The sequence below is a fragment of the Mustela nivalis genome (genome assembly GCF_964662115.1).
Source record: "Mustela nivalis genome assembly, chromosome: 2".
NCBI lineage: Eukaryota > Metazoa > Chordata > Mammalia > Carnivora > Mustelidae > Mustela > Mustela nivalis.
Window position 1 is genome coordinate 128,957,246 of NC_139021.1, and position 22,961 is coordinate 128,980,206.

At 37.1% G+C, this 22,961-nt stretch overlaps 1 protein-coding gene across 3 annotated transcripts in view; it reads right to left on the reverse strand.

Annotated features, from left to right (window-relative positions):
- CTNNA3 (catenin alpha 3) overlaps positions 1 to 22,961 on the reverse strand; it is a 1,840,263-nt gene that overhangs the window by 821,229 nt on the left and 996,073 nt on the right. The gene's annotated exons all lie outside the window — the stretch shown is intronic.

A 22,961-nucleotide genomic window follows, 5' to 3' on the forward strand; every position in this document is an offset into this window, starting at 1 on the left:
AATAACTGGAGAAATATACCACATTCATGAATGAGAGAAATCAGTATTATTACAACATCAATTTGTATATTGATCTAGAGATTAAATGCAATTCCAATCTCATTGCCTGAAATAGTTTTATAGGTATTGAAGGGCTCGTACAAAGATCTATACAAAAAGACAAGGAAAATAGAATAATAAAAAGTTTTTCAAAAGAACAATGTCAGCGGATTCACAACATCTGGTTTCAAGGCTTTCTATGAAGCCACAAGATTTTGTTGTTGTTGTTGTTGTTTAGATTTTATTTATTTATCTGAAAGAGATCACAAGTAGGCAGAGAGGCAGGCAGAGAGAGAGGAAGGGAAGCAGGCTCTGCACTGAGCAGAGAGCCCGATGTGGGGCTTGATCCCAGGACCCCAGGACTATGACCCGAGCCGAAAGCAGAGGCCCCAACCCACTGAGCCACCCAGGCACCCCCTAAATCTACAGTTTTAAAGGCAATGTGGAATTGGTAAAAGGAAGACACATCGAATAATAAAACAGACCAGATGAGAGATATACCCATATCTATAGATATGGGTCAGCTGATACTTAGCAAAGGTGAAAACATGATTCATGGAGAAATTATATTCTTTTCAAAAGATGATGCTGAAACAATTGGATATCCATATGAAATAAATATATAAACCAAAAAAATAAGAAAACCTTTATACCTACCTGTAGCATACACAAAAATTAACTCAAAATAGAATCAAAACCCAATTGGATAATATATGTAGAGAAAATATAGGAGAAATGTTTATAATCTTGGGTTAGACAAAGGTTTCTTTTTTTTTTTTACTTTTTTTTTTTTAATTTACTTATTTGAGGGAGAGAGAGAGAATGAGCAGACTCCCTGCTGAGCAGTAGCCCAATGTGGGGCTCGATCCTAGGACCCTGGGATCATGACCTGAGCCAAAGACAGACATCTTGAAAAAGATGAAGTTGGAGGACTCACACTTTTTTTTTTAAGATTTTATTTATTGACTTGACAGACAGGGATCACAAGTAGGCAGAGAGGCAGGCAGAGACAGAGAGAGGAGGAAGCAGGCCCCCTGCTGAGCAGAGAGCCTGATCAGGGGCTCAATCCCAGGACCCTGGGATCATGACCTGAGCAGAAGGCAGAGGCTTTAACCCACTGAGCCACCCAGGCGCCCCTCACACTTTCTTTTTTTAAAACTTACTACAAAGCTATAGTAATCAAGACAGAATGGTACTGATGTAAGAACTGGCATAGATCAACAGAATAAAACGAAATCTAGAAATTACCCCTCATATTCATAGTCAACTTATTACAGCAATTCAACTGGAAAATAGTAGTTTTCTCAACAAATGGTGCTAAGACTAATGAATATCCACATACAAAAGAATGAAATTGGACTCTTGCCTAACACCAGATACAAAAACTAATTAAAAGTTGATCAAATACCTAAATGTAAAAGCTAAAAGTATAAAAATTTTAGAAGAAAACATCCAAGTGAATCTTTATAACCTTTGATTAGGCAATAGTTTTGTAAATACAAAACCAAAGTAAAAAATAGAAAAAAAGCACTTCATCAAAATTTAAAACGTGCTTCAAACGGTATCATCATGAAACTGAGAAGAAAACCTACAGAAAGGGATAAAATTTTCTAAATCATATATCTGATAAGAAACTTGTTTCTAGAATATATAAAGAACTATTACATCTTACACCCCAATAAGAAAAAGAACAAATACTATTTTTTAATGGGCAAAGGATCTAAATAAATAGTTCCTCCAAAAAAGATATAAAAGTGGGCAATAAGCTCATAAAATACTGTTAAACATAATTAGCTATAAAAAAAATGCAAACCAAAGCCACAATGAGATACTACTGCATACCTACTAGATGTAATCAAAGGCAAACAATAACAAATGTTGGCAAGGATGAGAATTGAAACCTTCATACACTGGTGGTAAGGAGATAAAATGGCACACACCTGATGCCACCAGAAAATGGTCAGGTAGTTCCTCTAGTGCTTAACATAGAGTTATGTTATGATCCAGAAATTTCACTATCAGGTATATACCCAAGAAAAATAAAAACATATGCCTACACAAAAACTTATATTAAAATGTTCATCAGAATTATTCATAATAGCCAAAAAACAAAAACAACTCAAATGTCCATCAACATATAAATGTATAAATAAAATGTTGTATATTCACACAACAGAATTGCCCATAAAAAAGAATGAAGTACTGATACATGCTACATGTGAATAAACCTTGAATACATCATGCTAAGTTAAAGAAGCCAGTCACAAATTCCACATACTGTAGGCTTCCATCTCTATCTAATATTCAGAATAGGCAAATCTGTAGAGACAGAAAGTATATTAGTAATTGTCTAATTTGGAGAAAATGGAAAAGTTTAAAAATTCATTGTGATGGCACAAATTTGTGAACCTTCTAAAAATCATTAAAATGTGGGTTAATTGTATAACATGTTAATTATATCTCAATAATACCAAAAAAAGGTATTCAACATCATTAATAATTAGGAAAATGCAAATTAAAGGTATGATAAGACAACAATGCATACATATTAGAATGGCAAAAACAAAGGACAAAAAAATTGAAAATACCAAGCACTAACAAGAATATGTAGCCACTAGAAGTCTCATGAATTGTTGTTGGGGATGCCAAGTAGTCTAACCATTCTGGAAAACAATTTGACAATTTCATATAAGGTTAAAACACATATGCACCATATACTCACCTGTGCCATGTAAGTAATCTGGACTTTTTGTTTCTGGGTCTTAAATGTACTAGTCTTTTTATCTCTAAAATATTCCTTTCTCAATCTCCTTTGCTTAATTCAACCTTCAAACCAAAAATCATCTTTAGTTTACAGCTTAGAAGGCAATTCCTCAAAATTGTAATCATTTCCTAAACTAACTCAGTCACTATATATGCTCCCATAGGCCCCTGTAGTTCCTCCACACAATATCACTTATCATGTTTATTTTTCTTTATATTCTTTTAGGTACCAAGTTCCAGTGGGCAGAGTCTATCCCTTCTCTGCCTGTGATTAAATCCCCAGAACCCAGCACAGTTCCTGTTTTATATATATTTTTTTAAGTTTTTATTTAAATCCCAGTTGGCTAACATACAGTGCAGTATTAATTTCAGGTGCACAACTAGAGATTCAACATTTCCATAAACTACCTGGTGCTCATCTCACCAGGTGCACTCCTTAATCCCCATCTCCTATTTTACCCATCCCCCAACCCACCTCCTCTCTAGTAACCAACAGTTTGTTCGCTACAGTTAGGAGTTTGTTCCTCTCCTTTTTTTCCCCCTTTCCTTCCTTCCTTTTTTTTTTTTTTTTAATTCCACATATAAGTAAAATTATATGGTATTTTTCTTTCTCTGACTGACCCATTTTGCTTAGCAAAATACTATTTAGCTCCATTCATGCCATTTGCAAATGGCAAGATTTTATTTGTTTTTAAAGCTGAATAATATTCCATTATATGTCACACACACACACACACACACACACAAATACATAATACCACATCTTCTTTATTCATTCATCAATGGACACTTGGGCTGTTTCTATAATTTGACTATTGTAGATAATGCTGCTATAAACATTGGAGTACATGTATCCCGTTGAATTAGTATTTTTGTATTCTTTGGGTAAATATCTACTGGTGCAACTGTTAAATCAATGGGTAGTTCTAATTTTATTTTTAACTTTTTAAGGAACCTCCATACTGTTTTCCAGAGTGGCTACACCAGTTTGCATTCTCTGAAAGAGGGTTCCCTTTTCTCCATATCCTCACCAGTTCATGTTTCTTCTATTGTTGATTTTAGCTATTCTGAGAGGTGTGTTTCTTCTATTGTTGATTTTAGCTATTCTGACAGGTGTGAGGAGATATTGCATTGTAGTTTTGACTTGCATTTCCCTGATGATAAGTGATGGTGAGCATTTTTCACATGTCTATTGGCCATCTACATGTTTACTCTGGAGAAATGTCTATTCATATCTTCTGCACATTTTTAATTAGATTATTTGTTTTCTAGGTATTGCATTTTATAAGTTCTTTACATATTTTGGATACTAACCTTTTATCAGATATGTCATTTGCAAATATCTTCTCCCATTCTGTGGACTATCTTTCAGTTTTATTAATTGTCCCCTTTCCTGTGCAGAAGTTTTTTTTATTTTGGTCAAGTCCCAATAGTTTATTTTTGTTTTTGTTTCCCTTGCCTCTGGAGCCATATCTAGAAAGAAGTTGCCGGGGCCAATGCCAAAGAGGTTACTACCTTTGTTCTCCTCTAGGATTTTTATGGTTTCAGGTCTCACATTTAAGTCTTTTATCCATTTTGAATTTGTTTTTGTGTATGGTATAAGAAAGTAGTTCAGTTTCATTCTTTTGCATGTTGCTGTCCAGTTTTCCTAACACTATTTGTTGAAGGGACTTTCTCCCATTGGATATTCTTTTTTTATTGAATATTAATTGACATCATAGCTGTGGGCTCATCTCTGGGTTTTCTATTCTGTTCCATTGATTATGTGTGTATTTTTGTGCCAGTAAAAATACTTATTTGAAGAATATATGACTTTTTGCAAATATAATACAAACTCTTTGGACATCATGTTGCTAGCAAAGGAAAACTAAAACCACTTTAGATATTATTCTTTGACAAAATGAGAAATAAGTTGACTATACCAACAGCTGGAATGAAAAAGTGAGAAGGAAAGTTAAGTCAAAGGAAGATGGGGAAAGGAAAAGATAATCTGTAGTAGTCATTTACTAGGCAGATTCAAAGCACAAAAGTCAAATGCTCTAAGGATTCTGGTGTTTTTTTGGAACTCCATGTATAAAATATCACAAAAATGTCAGAGTGATTTAGAAAAAAAAAATAAGGTTTTTTTTCATGCCGCCTATACTTCAGACAAAGCCATCAATGGAATGCAGAATAAATTAGATATTATTTTTTGGTAATGGGAGCATTTCTTTATCCATCTTGCAGAACATATTGTCTTTTTTTTTTTTTTTTAAGGAAAGTGATTTTCTGGATATACAAAGCTATAGCTTTCACTGGGTCTAACATATATTTGGATGATCCTTTGTCAAGATCCCATGTTCTCCCTATTCCTAACCAGCAGAGGAGATAGGAGGAAATAGCTAATCCTCACTATGCTCTTAACTCTTTTCAATTCACCACCTATTTCAAGGTTAACCAAGCAGAAAGAACCCACTACCCCTAATCAAGTTACCTTCCTGAGTTTTACCACGTAACAGTAATATCTGATTATTACTAACAAGACATTCTTCAGATATAATACACATCACTTAAAAACATCCATCTTGCTTAAGCTTGACCTTAGAGCAGAGATTGCAAAACTAGTGGGTTGTGGCATTATGTACTGCCGCAAATGATAGGGTTGCAGTTTTATTTTATTTTATTAAAGATTTTTATTTATTTATTTGAGAGAGAGAGTGTGAATGGGAAGGAGAGGGAGAGAGAAACTGAGGCAGACTCCACACTGAGCACAGAGCCCGATGCTAGGCTCAATTTCAAAACCATGAGTCCATGACCTGAGTCAAAATCAAGAGTCAGACACTTAACTGACTGAGCCACCCAGGCACCCCTACATTATTTTGTTTTAGACTGATTTAGCTGTCTATACTTAGAAACCAACAGATATTTACATTAAAATCTATATATCTGTGTTCTTTTGAGAAATTGTAATGTCTGACAAAACAGGTTCTGAATTCATGAAGAACAATAATTGACTGAAGATGAGTAAAAATGAACACTTTAGACTAAGCTTATGTTCTCTATTTCATGGCAGGCCCACCCTACTGAGCCCTTTCACGAATTACTTTCTGTCCCCTCCTGTAAGCATCTGCATTTTCTGCCTCTACCTTAGGGATACTTTGCACACAAGACTGGGGAGAAGCACATCTAAATGCAGTTTAAGTTAGGAAGATTACTCCTAATAAAATGCTCTGTGACTTTTAACTTCTATTAAGGACTCAATGGGTTTTTGTGGACTAACTGAGGAAGCCAAATAGTATACATAATACCGATAAACGGGCAAAATATATACCAAGTTCAAAAAAGTCAACTTACAAATGGACTACTTATACTTTCTCATCAGAAGATGATGCATAATTTCACTTAGATCTTATATACTGGACTAATCACTAACTATTAGCTAAGCAGTTACCTATCAGTTATAAAGAATGATTGCATGCAGAAAGATTTCATGGGCACAAATGTATGCTTCTGGCTTTCTGCTTCTCTAGTTAAGGAAAGTAGAGTAAGATTAGAGCTGCACTAATTAATGGTGGACATAGCTGATGTATAGACTTGTCAAATCACTAAGTTGTACACCTGAAATTAATATAACACTATGTGTCTACTATGCTCAAAAAAAAAAAAAAAAAGTTTAGAGATTCTGTAGGAAAAAAAATCCATTCTTAAAACTTTTGCAGTTTGATCAACGTAATAGCAGGTCTCCCATCTAAAAGCATTCAGAAAGATACCATTAATTTCTCTCCATCAATAAATTAAATATATATAAGACTTGGGCTCACTTCCCATTTTTAGATTTATTGTGTTACCTTTAGTCCTTTAATCTCTGCCATTGAGAGAACCAATCTGATTCCCTACTCTGCCATTCAGCTATTTGACCTTAGGCAAGTTGCTTAATTTTTCTCAGCTAGGGCCTCCTTAGAGTAATAAAAATATTTATCTCTATCATTGTGAGCATGGATGTGATGAGGTAATAAGTATATAAGATGTATTACATGATGCTGGTATAGATTACTCAAATGTTTTATTTATTTTACCTTATTTTCTTCCCTATTTTGTTCTTCTCTTTATTATTCAAAATAAGTTTTTTGTCCAGTAAATACAATAAAATAACCACTCTTCCAAACTTCTGATTAACCAGCCTCCTCCATCCACCATCAAATTATCTATACATATATATATTTTAAAAAATAAATTTCTCTGAAGGGAGACAAGATGGCTGGGAAGTAGGAGGAGGCGCCGTTTCAACCTGTACCCTAAAGTGAGCTGATTACCTACCAAAGAACTCTGATCACCCATGAAATCAGCCTGAGATCAGAATTATACACATCTGGATCTCCTTAGGGGCAGAAGACTCCAGTGGGCAGGTAAAGCCGAGTGGAAACGTCGGACTGATATCAGAAGGTAAACAAAAGGGGGAGGGAGCCACCAGAGGCGACCAACTGAAAAGTAATACCCCTAATACGAGAATGCCCTGCATCTGGGGACCTGCATTAACTTGGAGACTGGTTGAAAGCACTCAGAAAGAGCAAAGAATCGTGAGAGGGGAAATTGTGGGAATTGGGGCTGCTAGGGACAGGGGCTTAAGTCCCTGGACCCAGGACAGCCTCCCATGGTGCTGAGCCAGAGAGCAGCAGAGAAACAAGGTCTTGGTCCCTGAGCTGCCAGTGTGCCCCAGAACACATGGGGTCCAGCTCCTGTGAGGGGCTGGGAGCCTCGCCAGACGCCAGAACACCGAGCCATGCTACAGAGCCTGAGACGCATGCAAGCCCCAAACCCTCCCCTGAGAAAGATATGCATAGGCCCAGCGTGGTGCTCTCGGACCTGAACCCTGCTACCAGAGCCTGACACGTGCGTGAGACCCACAGCCTCCCCTGAGAAAGGTGCACACAAGCCCGGTGCTCTTAGACCCAGAAAGACCAGGCACTCCCAGCCGGGGCCAGCGGGAAAATCTCAGTGTGCAGTCACGGCTTGGAACCTCTCTGGCGGTCTAGAGCAGCCCAGGCAGCCTGCGGTGGCTTTGGGTACAATCAGAAGATCCTGCGTCCCCAGGGACCGCGACTCAGAATCTACTCTGCCAGTGGCCAAGCGGGAATTTATATGAGCTCTGCAGCACCCACAGGGGACCAGACTGAGGCTTCTCTCTGAGACGGAGGTCAGGGTGCAGTTTGCTTTCCTCTAAACCTATGAAAACCATCAAAAGCAGTCAAGGCGAGAGAAAAAAAAAAAGTGAACAAACATAAAAGCCTCCAGAGAACAAAAGCCTAAAAAAAAAACCGGTTTCCTCAGAGCCCAACCCCTTGAGGGGGGCAGAGGACTTAACTCAGGGAACATCACTGACTGAAAACCCACATGGCAGGCCCCTCCCCCAGAAAACCAACCAGGAAAGAAAAAGAAAAAAAAAAGTCTACAAGAGAACAATCACCACTACTTCATAGAACAACTTTTATTTTTAAATCATTCCCACTATTCTGGTTCATTTTTTTAATATAGATAATTTTTTAACCTATTTACCATCACAATGAGATGTCCAGTACATCAAATTCCATTATAACCTTCTAACCTGAACTTTTTGATACATACACCTGTGTTTTTCTTTTGCATTTCTATTTTTTTATTTTTTTTCTAAATTTTAGTTTAGTTTAGTCTAGTTTATTACTTTTTTATTTTTATTTTCTAATATTCATATAGAGTTAAACTTCAAGGTAATCCCTTTCTCCAATCAATGCTACCCTATAGGTAAACCAATCTTTAACCCCTCTTCATCTTAGGAAAGTTGAGTCCTTTAACAAAGATATCAAGATACATCCAGGAAGAATCAAAACAACCTTCCTCACCCACACTGAGAATTTATAACCACTCTCCCATCTTTTTCTTCCTCCAGCGTTTCTGTGTTTTTGTGTTTGTCCTGATACTTGGGGTTCTTTTTGACCAGGTTCTTCCTTTATATATATATAAATATTTCTATAAATATATATATATATATATATATATATATATATATATATATATTTCTCTTATATACTTTTATCAGTCTTTTTGTTTGTCTGTTTTTGTTTGTATACTTCATCAATCTTACCTTGGGGGGCCCATTTGGGCTTAACCTTCTCTTTTATCTTCCCTTTTTTTTCCTGTCTCTCCCTCTATCTTTTTTTTTTTCTTTTTCTTTTCTTTTTTCTCTCATTTGGGTGGGGAACCCTGGTTGCTCAGAAGTGCTCCAGGGTGCGCCTTGACTGTACCATGGCTGATATATCCAGCTATATCCATTCAGTCATCTCTCAACAAATGACTAGGAGGAGGAATGCCCAACAGAAGAAAAATACAGAGGATGGGCCTTCTGCAACAGAGCTATTGGCTATCAACATAGACAATATTTCGGGAAGAGAATCCAGGTTAACAATTATCCAGGCAATAGCTAGGTTGGAGAAAGTCATGGATAACCAAATGGAATTGATTAGGGCAGAACTGAAAACCACCAGGGATGATGTTCACAATGTTAGGGCAGAGCTGAAAGTTACCAGGGATGAGGTCCACAATGCTCTCTATGAGTTCCAATCTAATCTAAATTCTCTAAAAGCTAGGGTAACTGAGACAGAAGATAGAATTAGTGATCTGGAGGACAAAAGAGAGAAAGGATCAGGAGGAAACCTGGAACAAACAGCTTAGAAGCCATGAAACAGAATCAGGGAATTAAATGATGCCATGAAACGTTCCAATGTCAGAATGATTGGAATTCCTGAGGAGAGGAGAAAGAAAGAAGTCTAGAAGATATAGTGGAACAAGTTCTTCATGAAAATTTTCCCAGTCTCGCAAATGGAACCAGCGTTCATGTACTAGAGGCTGAACGAGCTCCACCCAAGATTATAGATTCCAAAAAAAACATCAAGGCACCTTGTAGTAAAATTGAGGAATCATAATTGTAGATACAATCTATTGAAAGCCGCTAGGACAAAGAGGCTCCTTACTTACAGAGGAAAGCCCATCAGAATAATGTCAGACCTGTGCACAGAGACCTGGCAAGCCAGAAAGGGCTGGCAAGATATATTCAGGGCATTAAATGAGAAGAACATGCAGCCAAGAATACTTTATCCAGCAAGACTGACATTCAAAATGGATGGAGAGATAAAGAGTTTCCAAGACTGGCAAGGCTTAAAAGACTATGCAACCACCAAGCCGACACTGCAGGAAATATTAAGGGGGGTTCTATAAAAGAGGAAAAATCCTAAGAAGAGCATTGAACAGAAATATAGAGACAATCTACAGAAAGAAAGACTTCAAAGGTAACACGATGTCAATAAAAACATATCTATCAATAATCACTCTCAATGTGAATGGCCTAAATGTGCCCATAAAACGACACAGGGTTGCAGATTGGATAAAACAACAGGACCCATCCATATGTTGTCTACAGGAGACCCATTTTGAACCTAAAGATACACCCAGACTGAAAGTGAAGGGATGGAGAAGCATCTTTCATGCCAATGGGGCTCAAAAGAAGGCCGGGGTAGTGATTCTCATATTAAATAAATTAGATTTTAAACTAAAGACTGTAGTCAGAGATACAGAAGGACACTACATAATTCTTAAAGGGACTATCCACCAAGATGATCTAACAATTGTAAATATCCATACCCCCAATATGGAGCAGCCAATTACATAAGAACACTGTTAATCAAGATAAAGAGTCATATTGATATGAATACATTAATAGTAAGAGATCTTAACATGCCTCTCTCAGAAATAGACAGATCATCAAAGCAGAAAATCAGTAAAGAAACAAGAGCATTGAGTGACACATTGGACCAGATGGACCTCGTAGATATATACAGAACATTCCACCCTAAAACAACAGAATACTCATTCTTCTCATGTGCACATGGAACCTTCTCAAGAATAGACCACATACTGGGTCACAAATCAGGACTCAACTGATACCAAAAGACTGAGATTATTCCCTGCATATTCTCAGATCACAATGCTTTGAAACTGGAGTTCAATCACGAGGAAAAGTTCAGAAGGTACTCAAACGTCTGAAAGCTAAAGACCACCTTGCTTAAGAATGCTTGGATCAACCAGGAGATCAAAGAAGAACTTAAACAATTCATGGAAACCAATGAGAATAAAGACACTTCTGTCCAAAACCTATGGGATACAGCAAAGGGAAATACATAGCCATCCAAGCCTCCCTCAAAAAAATTGAAAAATCCAGAATACACCAGCTGTCTCTACACCTTAAAGAACTGGAGAACCAACAAATCAAACCAACTCCACACACAAGAAGGGAAATAATCAAGATTAGAGCAGAGATCATTGAGGTAGAAACCAAAGATACAGTAGAACATATCAATGAAACTAGAAGTTGGTTTTTTGAAAGAATCAATAAGATCGATTAACCATTGGCCAAACTAATCCAAAGAAAAGAGAAAAAGCCTAATTAATAAAATTATGAATAAAAAGGGAGAGATCACAACTAACACAAAGGAAGTAGAAACAATCATCAGAAGTTATATGCCAAAGAGTTCAGCAACCTAGATGAAATGGATGCATTCCTGGAAAACTATAAACTCCCAAAATTAAACCAGGAAGAAATTGACAACCTGAATAGACCAATGTCTAGTAATGAGATTGAAGAAGTGATTAAAAAGCTCCCAAAAAACAAGAGCCCAGGACCTGATGGATTCCCTGGGGAATTCTACCAATAGAATCTACCAATGTAATTTCTTCTTTGAAATAACACCTATTCTCCTGAAGCTGTTTCAAAAAATTGAAGCAGGGATGCCTGGGTGGCTCAGTTAGTTAAACGGCTGCCTTTGGCTCAGGTCATGATCCCAGTGTCTTGGGATCAAGTCCCACATCAGGCTCCTTGCTCAGCAGGGAGCCTGCTTCTCCCTCTGTCTCTAGCCTGCCACTCTGTCTGCCTGTGCTTGCTCTCTCTCTCTCTCTCTAATAAATAAATAAAATCTTAAAAAAAAAAATTGAAGCAGAAGGATAACTTCCAGACTCTTTCTATGCAGCCAGCATTACCCTGATCCCCAAACCAGGCAAAGACCCTACCAAAAAGGATAATTTCAGACCAATAGCACTGATGAATATGGATGTAAGATTCTCAACAAGATTCTAGCAAACAGGATCCAACAGCACATTAAAAAGATTATCCACCATGACCAGGTGGGATTCATCCCTGGGCTAAAAGGATGGATCACCATTCGCAAATCAATCAATGTGATAAAACAAATTAATAAGGGAAGAGAGGAGAACCACATGGTCCTCTCAATGCATGCAGAAAAAGCATTTGACAAAATCCACCATCCGTTCCTGATCAAAACACTTCAAAGTATAGGGATAGAGGGAACATTCCTGAACTTCATCAAATCTATCTATGAAAGACCCATAGCAAATATCATCCTCAATGGGAAGAAGCTTGCAGCCTTCCTGTTGAGATCAGGAACACGCCAAGGATGCCCACTCTCACCACTCTTGTTCAACATAGTACTAGAAGTCTTAGAAACAGCAATCAGACAACAAAGAGAAATAAAAGATATCCAAATGGGCAATGAAGAAGTCAAACTCTCTCTCTTCGCAGATGACATGATTCTTTATGTGGAAAATCCAAAAGACTCCACCCCCAAACTACTAGAACTCATACAGCAATTCAGCAATGTGGCAGGATACAAAGCCAACGTACAGAAATCAGTGGCTTTCTTATACACTAACAATGAAAACACAGAAAGGGAAATAAGAGAATCGATTCCATTTACTATAGCACCAAGAACCATAAGATACCTGGGAATAAACCCAACCAAAGAGGTAAAGGATCTGTACTCGAGGAACTACAGAACACTCATGAAAGAAATTGAAGAAGACACAAAAAGATGGAAGACCATTACATGCTCTTGGATCGGAAGAATAAACATTGTTAAAATGTCTATACTGCCTAGAGCAATCTATACTTTTGATGCCATTCTGATCAAAATTCCACTGGTATTTTTCAAAGAGCTAAAGAAATAATCCTAAAATTTGTATGGAATCAGAAGAGACCCCGAATCGCTAAGGAAATGTTGAAAAACAAAAATAAAACTGGGGGCATCACATTACCTGATTTCAAGCTTTACTACAAAGCTATGATCACCAAGACAGCATGGAACTGGCATAAAAACAGACACATAGACCAGTGGAACACAGTAGAGAGCCCAGATATGGACCCTCAACTCTATGGTCAAATAATCTTCGACAAAACAGGAAAAAATATACACTGGAAAAAAGACAGTCTCTTCAATATAGTGCTGGGAAAACTGGGCAGCTATATTAGAAGAATGAAACTCGAGCATTCTCTTAAACTGTACACAAAGATAAACTCAAAATGGATAAAAGACCTCAACGTGAGACAGGAATTCATCAGAATCCAAGAGGAGAACATAGGCAGTAACCTTTTCAATATCAGCCACAGCAACTTCTTTCAAGATATGTCTCCAAAGGCAAAGGAAACAAAAGCAAAGATGAACTTTTGGGACTTCATCAAGATCAAAACCTTCTGCACAGCAAAAGAAACAGTCAACAAGACAAAGAAGCAACCCATGGAATGGGAGAAGATATTTGCAAATGACAGTACAGACAAAAGGTTGATATCCAGGATCTATAAAGAACTCCTCAAACTCAACACACACAAAACAGACAATCATATAAAAAAATGGGCAGAAGGTATGAACACACACTTCTCCAATGAAGACATACAAATGGCTATCAGACACATGAAAAAATGTTCATCATCACTAGCCACCAGGGAGATTCAAATTAAAACCAATTGAGATACCACATTACGCCAGTTAGAATGGCCAAAATTAGCAAGACAGGAAACAACATGTGTTGGAGAGGATGTGGAGAAAGGGGAACCCTCTTACACTGTTGGTGGGAATGCCAGTTGGTGCAGCCACTTTGAAAAACAGTTTGGAGATTCCTCGAGAAATTAAAAATAGAGCTTCCCTATGACCCTGCAATTGCACTCCTGGGTATTTACCCCAAAGATACAGAGGTAGTGAAAAGAAGGGCCATCTGTACCCAAATGTTTATAGTAGCAATGGCCACGGTCGCCAAATTGTGGAAAGAACCAAGATGCCCTTCAACGGATGAATGGATAAGGAAGATGTGGTCCATATACACTATGGAGTATTATGCCTCCATCAGGAAGGATGAATACCCAACTTTTGTAGCAACATGGATGGGACTGGAAGAGATTATGCTGAGTGAAATAAGTCAAGCAGAGAGAGTCAATTATCATATGGGTTCACTTATTTGTGGAGCATAAAAAATAGCATGGAGGACAAGCGGAGTTGGAGAGGAGAAGGGAGTTGAGGGAAACTGGAAGGGGATGTGAACCATGAGAGACTATGGACTCTGAAAAACAATCTGAGGATTTTGAAGGGGTGGGAGTAGGAGGTTGGGGGAATCAGGTGGTGGGTATTAGAGAAGGCAAGGATTGCATGGAGCACTGGGTGTGGTGCAAAAACAATGAATGCTGTTACGCTGAAAAGAAATTAAAAAAAAAAAGAAATTTCTCCTTGGTTTCTAGAATTTTAAATGCCAGAAATAGAAACTATTTAATCCTTCATTTTCCATTTACAGATTATGAAATTGAATTCTAGAGATGTTCAATGATTTGCTAAAGTTAATTATTCTGGGGAGTAGATATATTTTACAGGGGACTTATATGTTTTGAAACATAAAAGACAAAAATGAAATCAGGTTTTCAATGCAGGGTTCTGTAGATTAGCTCTATAGAGTACACTGGAAAACTTCACTCATTTTTTTTTTATTTTTTAGTCAAATAGTAAATTAATTAAAAGAAATAGATCCATCTCAGCCTGCATACCCAGACTGGTGATTAAAACAAAGTTTGGCTTCTAGGCCTGGCATTATTCATCAGTAATTGTTAGCATGTTTGCTTGTTAACTCTTGGCCAAATACCATCATGGAGAGTAAAGTTTCAGAAAAGTTCCACACACCAATAAGTGTATATCAAAATCTTGGGGACATAACTTGCACTGGATATCTTGTACATGCCATCTTTTGGCCTCTCAATATTCCTGAAAAACAATTATCTATATTTGGAAGTTGGATACAAAATTCCAACAACTATAGTATATTTGAAATTCCTTATAAAATGAGTTTTTCAAAAGGAAAATGTCATTGCTCGTCAGGAGTTTTAGGGAGTCAAGTCACCTCTTTTACATAAAACTTTGGGGGGGTGTTATTGCTTAAAAGAGGAAAGGGAAAACTAATATTCATTTAACACCAATGTCCAAATTATGTGGCATTTGGTACTTTAATGTGTCATCCTATTCAATCTCACTATTATTTTCACGTACAATGGAGTATGCCCTTTATAGAAAAGATACAAGAGATACTAACTGACTGTCCCAGTAACATCCAACCAAGATTCAAAGCCAAGTCTGTCTCCATATTTTACTCTTTATTCAATAAGTCATGCTCTTTGTCATGTTGTAAATTGTTCCATAGGATTAACTAACATTCTACTTTGTTTATATACTAATTCAATAATGGTTTACTGAATGCTGTACTTATTATATATCAATCTAAGAAAACAAAACAAAGGCTCTAGACAGTATTCCCAGGGTCCAGGAGAGTATATAGCAGCATTCCCAGCGTCCAGAAGAGTATATAGCACACCATAGGCACTTAAGACATATTTGTTGAATAAATGAGTGAATGAATGAACTAATGACTATACTCCTGTCCTCAACTTGTTACACATATATCGAGAACTGTACATCTAATACATAGCCACCAGCCAAGTATGGCTATTGTACACTAAAAATATGGATAGTCTAGAATAAGATAGGCTGTACCTGTAAAATATACACTAGGTTTGTAAGACTTAGTACAAAAAAAAAAGATATTTCATTAATAGTTTTTATTTTTATTACATGTTGAAATGATAATATTTGGGATATATTGAATTAAATAAAGTATATCATTAAGGTTGGTTTCACCTGTTTATTTTTACTTTTTTGGGGGTTTAATGTGACTACTAGAAAAATTTAAATTGTATATGTGTTCTGCTTTCTATTTCTATTGGATAGCTTAATCTAATGACATTAAGTCTTAAGTCACTTGCTTTTATGTTCCAAGTTCATGATTAAATCTAGTTTTCTCTCTCTTTAATGTACAAGATTAAATTAAGTTTTAAGTGCAGTCTTTTTAAATGCCAGTTTATATTCATGAGATTCTAATCAATTGTTAGGGGTTAGAAAATTTTTATAACCAGATATGAAATAATCCATACACACATTCTCCTAAAATATGGCTTCCCTTTAGACCCTCCTGTGGCAAGAAGCAACCACAGCTTTCCAAATCCATTACTGGATCATCCAGTTCTTAAGATGAAATCTCACCTATTCACCCTGGGAATCAAATATTAAAGGGTATTGATCAGCTGCCTTTTATCCCACTTCATGCTTCAGCCAACATAGATATCTAGATTTCACTTCTATTATATTCCTGGAACACAGAAATGAGCATTGTGACTTTAGTCACACTTGTATCAACTTAGAGTTTAAGTTTTTCAAATCCAGCTGCTGCCTAGTCATGCAGTTTTAATGTAAATAATGCTTACGTTGCTTACTTCATACTAAATTCCAAAACTACTCTAATCTCACTTAGTTTTCTCCCCCCTCTTAATTCTAAAACACTAATATCTCATTCAAAAATACCTACATATGACTATGAAAAGGCTCTGACTTTTCTGTATCACTCTCCATTTTCCTGTATGCCAAACACCATGAATGGAAATTTTATAAAAATAAAAGAAAATTTAAAAAACCTTTCCAACATGGAAAAGTCACTCACTGTGCATTCAGGTTAGGCTTTTAAGAATCATGCTCATCATGAGCATTAGCTGAAAGAGGATTAAGATGTTGAACAGTTTCTGATCCAGGGAGTGGGCAGTCACACCTGTGCTCTATATAAGCAAAAGCATTCCTGACTTAGCTGTAACATCCCTTCCCCATCAAAAGAGGAGAGCTGCCAAGATGCTCACTGAGAACAGTTGTTGGTTTGTGAGCAAGTATAAGTATGGGTTTGTTCTTTTTCTTTTTTTTCTTTTTTTTTCTTTTTTTTTGGTGGGGGAGGAAGAATGAGATAGGACTCCAAAAGCTTTATTTATTTGTAACTGAGCATATCCTTATTTGATAACAGATGATCAATTAAAGCAATGTGTAACACTGGAACAGGATTCTGTCAAAAAGCAAAGATAAAAGTAGAGCTGAGAGCTCTAAGCACTTCTTGCAAACAGCAAGAGTCCCCTCTACAGCCTTCTCTCTTGGCACTGGGGCTTTGCTAAATCTGGCTCGCCATTTTGTGAGTGGGAACAATCAGCTTTGTAGGTTGGAGGGAAGTATTATAATTAAATGTCCACCCACTTTTTCCTTTTTGATGAAAGGCTCCCATGAAACTTACTAAAATAAGGTGCATCAAGACAGATGAATTTTTGATGAATAAGTCAAAGCACTGACAAAGCTCACTTTTCACATGGAGAAACTTCTCTAATTCACAGAAAATTTTCAGGCCTAGATCATTTACACTGTCTTATTTAGTGATAATTAATATAGTAAAATCCATGGGATAAACTGGAGATTTTACCTTTTTAGTTGGTAGCAACTATGTAGTGTTCAACATGAACTGATTGCTGAGAGCATAATACGCTGAGAGTATAGTATGATTCAAAAATAGTAGTAGAGTTTTTAGAAATTAATTTTAAAGAAATATTAAATAACAGCTATTATAGTAAGCAATGCATGTATTGCATGCAATGGCATTCTTCTGAATAACAATTATATTACCACATTAAAGTTAAAAACTTTATCTCTGAAGTGGGCAAAGTTCTTTAAAAATGTTATCTAATTGTGACAAATTCCATCTGATGGAGATCTGGAGTAGAGATTACAGTGTTAGCTTTTGATAATTGATGGCAAAGGTGTTTGATAATATCATAGTGAAGAATTATTTTCAAGTATTCAAGTACAGTAGAATAAGAAGTCACCCTACTAAGTAACTGGGCTCACACATTGTCCCAAGTCCAGTTACTAGAATCCCAAAAGTTAACTTTTTAGAGAAAAGCAAAAGTGAGTTAGTGTAATGAATGTGTTCCTTCATTCAGTGCAGATTTTGGAGAACTAGCTGCATAGACTTGGCTAACAGAATAGACTCCAAGTGATGACAGATAAAACTCTTACTCTCCAGAATTAGTGAATACTTTAAATTTTAAGATAAAATTAATAGTTTAAACTTCTGGGGTGCCTGGGTGGCTCAGTGGGTTAAGCCTCTGCCTTCAGCTCAGGTCATGATCTCAGAGTCCTGGGATTGAGCCCGTCATTGGGCTCTCTGCTGAGTGGGGAGTCTGCTTCCCCCTCTCTCCCTCTCTGCCTGCCTCTCTGCCTACTTGTGATCTCTCTCTCTCTCTCTCTCTGTCAAATAAATAAATAAAATCTTAAAAAAAAATAGTTTAAGCTTCCTGTTTAATAGGTATTATTTGTAGAAGTCAGTAGAGTTAATGGTGCCTAATTCACCATCAGTCCAAGATCAAATACTCGGGAGTATGATTCAATGAGCATGTTTGTCATTAAATAGCTAATCACTATGTAAAGATGATTTTTTAAATGCCAACCTTTTGACTCCTTTTCATTTCCACTGTGGCTTGGTTGATCCAAAAACAGAGTAACTTGGATGTTCAAAGTAGGATGTTTTACATAACAGTTACTGAGTTCAGCATAACTAAACAAAATTAGCCATAAGGATCTAAGTTTCCAGTTATTAACAGTACCCAGGGTTTTATCACCATCATTTCACCCATGATCATTTTACACCAAACTACGTGATAATATAAAACAAGACTTCAGACATGACTCCACTAGAGAATAGGAAAGTTCAGGCCCAATTAATTGGCCACTCTTCTCCTCATTCTTACTTTTTGTCTCCAACACCCCCAAATCCTTTGGGTTGCCTAATTATTACCTGCAGAATTTCTTTCATACAATTTTTAAAGATTTTATTTATTTATTTGACAGAAAGAGATCACAAGTAGGCAGAGAGGCAGGCAGAGAGAGATAGAGGAGGAAACAGGCTCTCCACGGAGCAGAGAGCCCGATGTGGGGCTCGATCCCAGAAACCTGGGATCATGACCCGAGCCTAAGGCAGAGGCTTTAACCCACTGAACCACCTAGGCGCCCCAACCTGCAGAATTTCTTAATGCTTTGTTGTTGTTGCTGCTGTTTTTCTTTCTGTTCAAATCCAGTTTTGTTTATTTTTGTTTTCTATTTTTTGGGTAAAAGTTACAATTTTAACTACTATCTAAAGTATTCCTTTAATGGCATGGAGTTTTTCTTCAAAGATCTGATAGGAATTCTTTTTTCTTTTTTTAAAGATTTTATTTATTTATTTGACATACAGAGATCATAAGTAGGCAGAGAAGCAGGCAGAGAGAGAGGGGGAAGCAGGCTCCCTGATGAGCAGAGAGCCCGATGTGGGGCTTGATCCTAGGACTCTTCGATCATGACCTGAGCTGAAGGCAGAGGCTTAACCCGCTGAGCCACCCAGGCGCCCCAGGAATTCTTTAAAAATGGACTTTTCTTTCCATTTAAGTCTTACTGCAACAAATTCACTGATTTTAGATTTCTCTGACAAATACAGTCAAGGTATCAAAACCCAGACATTTTTTTTTATTTTTTATTTTTTATAAACATATATTTTTATCCCCAGGGGTATGTACAGGTCTGTGAATCGCCAGGTTTACATACTTCACAGCACTCACCAAAGCACATACCCTCCCCAATGTCCATAACCCCACCTCCCTTCTCCCAACACCCCTCCCCCCAGCAACCCTCAGTTTGTTTTGTGAGATTAAGAGTCACTTATGAAAACCCAGACATTTTGAAAATAACTTTTCCTTGAAGTCATTTAGAATCTAAGACTCTCTTCTGTCCTGCTCTGTCAAAGTACCCAGCTTGGGAAGAAGATGGGTCTAAGTAGTCTGGGTGGAGGAGGAGTAGAGAAAACAAAGGTGGAGGATTGGTAAACATCTATACAAAGTAAACTCACAATGTCTTCTGAGACTGTTCCATTTAAGTTCTCCTATTTCCTGGGACTCTGTCATAGACACTTCTGGCTCAACATTTGTAGTAAATTAATGATGATTTTCTCTGTTGCCTTAGTTAGACAGCTCCTTTCAAAGAGAACTTTTCCTGGGAGATAAATGTAGTGTTCTTTTTTCTTCCCTTGATATATATAAACAACCTAGTGGGCAAGCAGGATACTTAAAAACCACTTTCATTTTCTCCAAAGTCTAGAACTGTTAGAAAATGAGTCTTGGGGCACCTCAGTGGCTGAGTTGGCTAAGCGTTTGACTCTTGATTTCAGCTCAGGTCATGATCTCAGGATTGTAAGATCAGAACCCCGTAGTGGGCTCCCTGCTCAGCGGGCAGTCTGCTTCTGCCCCGAACCCCCCCACCCCGCCCTTTCTTTCTCTCAAATAAATAATAAATAAAATCTTTAAAAAACAGAAAAAGAAAATTACAAGACCTTCAATTGTAAAAAATATTTGTTATATCATAGAATTTTAGAAACCATCTATGACCTTAGACATTACCTTGTTAACCTTTACTTTATAAAAAGCAAATGAAGTCCTGAGAAGAGAAGTATAGTAGAATAAAGGTGGCCACATACTTTGCTATTCTTTCTATTGAAAAGTGAAGTCTCACACCTCTTTACCTCCCCTCCTGTTTGGGCAGGCTCCACGGCTGCTTTGGACCAACAGTATATAGTGGAAGTGGTATTCTGATCACTGCTGGGCCAAGACTTAAGTGGCTTTCAGTACCTAGTTCTTATCTCTCACTTGCTTTTGGGACCTCTCATCTCAGAACCAGCAACTATTCTGCAAAAAGCTGAAGCCACATAGAAAGGCCATGTATTGGTCCTCCAGTGAGGAGCCATGGCTAAGCTCCCAGGTGATAGTTCTCAGGCACTTTTAGTCATGTGAATGTGACATCCTGTTTGTCGAGCCCAGTCAAACCTTTTGAGGGCTCCATACCCAGCCAATATTTGACAATAATCCCAGGAAGAACCCATCTTCCCAGACAACCTGCGGATCAGTTAAAGAATAATAAATTATTGTTTTAAGCCACTTAGTTTGGAGATGGTATGGTATGTAGTCATACAATAACTGGAACTGAAAATGACACAGGCCACTTTGTTAAGTAGTAGCAGAGGGAGAACTGTGACTCCAAAGCTAGGATAATCTCATTATTTGTGTTAAGCAGACTTTCAATGTTAAGTAAACCTCATTCTCAGTCCCCCAGGAGCTCAAAATTACACAATCTTTCATTCTTTCAATGTTCACATAAAATATGGAATTTTCAAGATTCTTAAATTTTTAAACTTAGAGCTCTGTTTTCATAATAATAAACCATCATTTCACAATAAATTGAGGAAGCATTCTCACGCATTCCTTCAAGGCACTGCTCTAATAAGTCTCATGGAAGGAAGAATTCCTTAGGTAAACTGATTTGGGGAATTTCTGACTTAAAGAGATCATCTTATCTATGGATTTCTCGGAACTGTAGAATCTCCAAGAGAAGAAATAGATGCAATTTTTCCCCAAAAAACTGTAATCAAGAAGTTCTTCTTTACCAAGCACCTTAGGAGTTTTATGTTTCATAGAAACACTAAACTAAGAAATAGGAATAAGGATATAAGTTTCTTAGCAGAAATAAACTTTTACTTTCAGAATATTTCACCAAAAAGTTGTTTTCCTAATTTGGTGTGCCTTCAGCTTAGAGAACACATTTTTAGAGAAAATGATCATGATTGTCAGGGACCACACTTAGCTAGGTGCCTTTAATGATCTGTTCCTTCTGCTTTGCCTCTTGCTTAAACATTTTCCTGGGGGGAAGATTGAATATATATTTGAGGAATAAATATAAGAGGGAATAAATAAGATGAGAAATATAATAAATAATTGAATGAATTAGTTAAAAATTGTAAGCCTGGAAATCAGCTCTGGCAATAATTGGTCTGGTCTGGTTTTGTACCTTTATTTCCAGCTAAGGTCAACGGGAATTATAAGAGTTACCCTGTCTCACAGAGTTTTTGGGAAGCTCAAAGTAGATTTCAGAGATGTAGGTAGGTCAGTTTTAGGGGTGAAATGATCTTAGTAATTATCTATTTATCAACTCTTTTCATTTTCTTGATGTGAGGACTAGGAAACAGAGAGTTTATAGTGCAAATGCTAGCTACATTGGAAACTTCCTTCCCAGCAGATCTACATTAAAGACATTGGGAAAGTCCTCTATTTTGATGGATGTTCTATAAAATGCTGTTGATTCTAACTCATGTGATTAAAGACATTGGGAAAGTCCTCTATTTTGATGGATGTTCTATAAAATGCTGTTGATTCTAACTCATGTGATGTCTATCTCTGACTCACAAGTTTTTGCAAGCAATTTGGACCTCCACACATATTCACCGCAAAGTTCACAGCCAGTATATGAAGGTGTGGCAGTCAGAACATTTAATTCATAAACAACAGTGCAGTCATACTGATGAGTCCTAACAGTGTTATCAGCTCTGGTATATGAATCTGGTCAAGCACATTTTCCCTTTTCTGCTACTGGTTCCTGGCCTTGTGAGTACTGCCACCTTACTGGTGTTAGAAATCCTTCCATTCAGACTCTCTTATACTGTGGCTGCCTTACAGATCCCCATAATACAATAGGTTCTAGTATCTGTTTCCTAGGAATTGTCTAGCATTTTATGGCTCTTTCAGCAATATGCCAGCTTGCCCCCAAATTATGGACCATTTCCAAGCTTTCAGCTTCCAAGCTGAAGAAATTATAGTTTTATCATCTCCTTTTGCCTCTAATGGGACATGGACCAATCCACTATCCCCACTTATTTATTCTGGATATTTCTACCCCTGTATATTCGACATTCTTTTTCTATAGTCATGTTACATAGTTGAGTATGATTTGAAAGGGTGAAGGAGTAATAAGCCATGAAAAGATGGCAGACAAATAATAAAATGACATGAGGTAAATATTTAATACTTTCATCTTAGAACAAGAAAAGATGTGTAA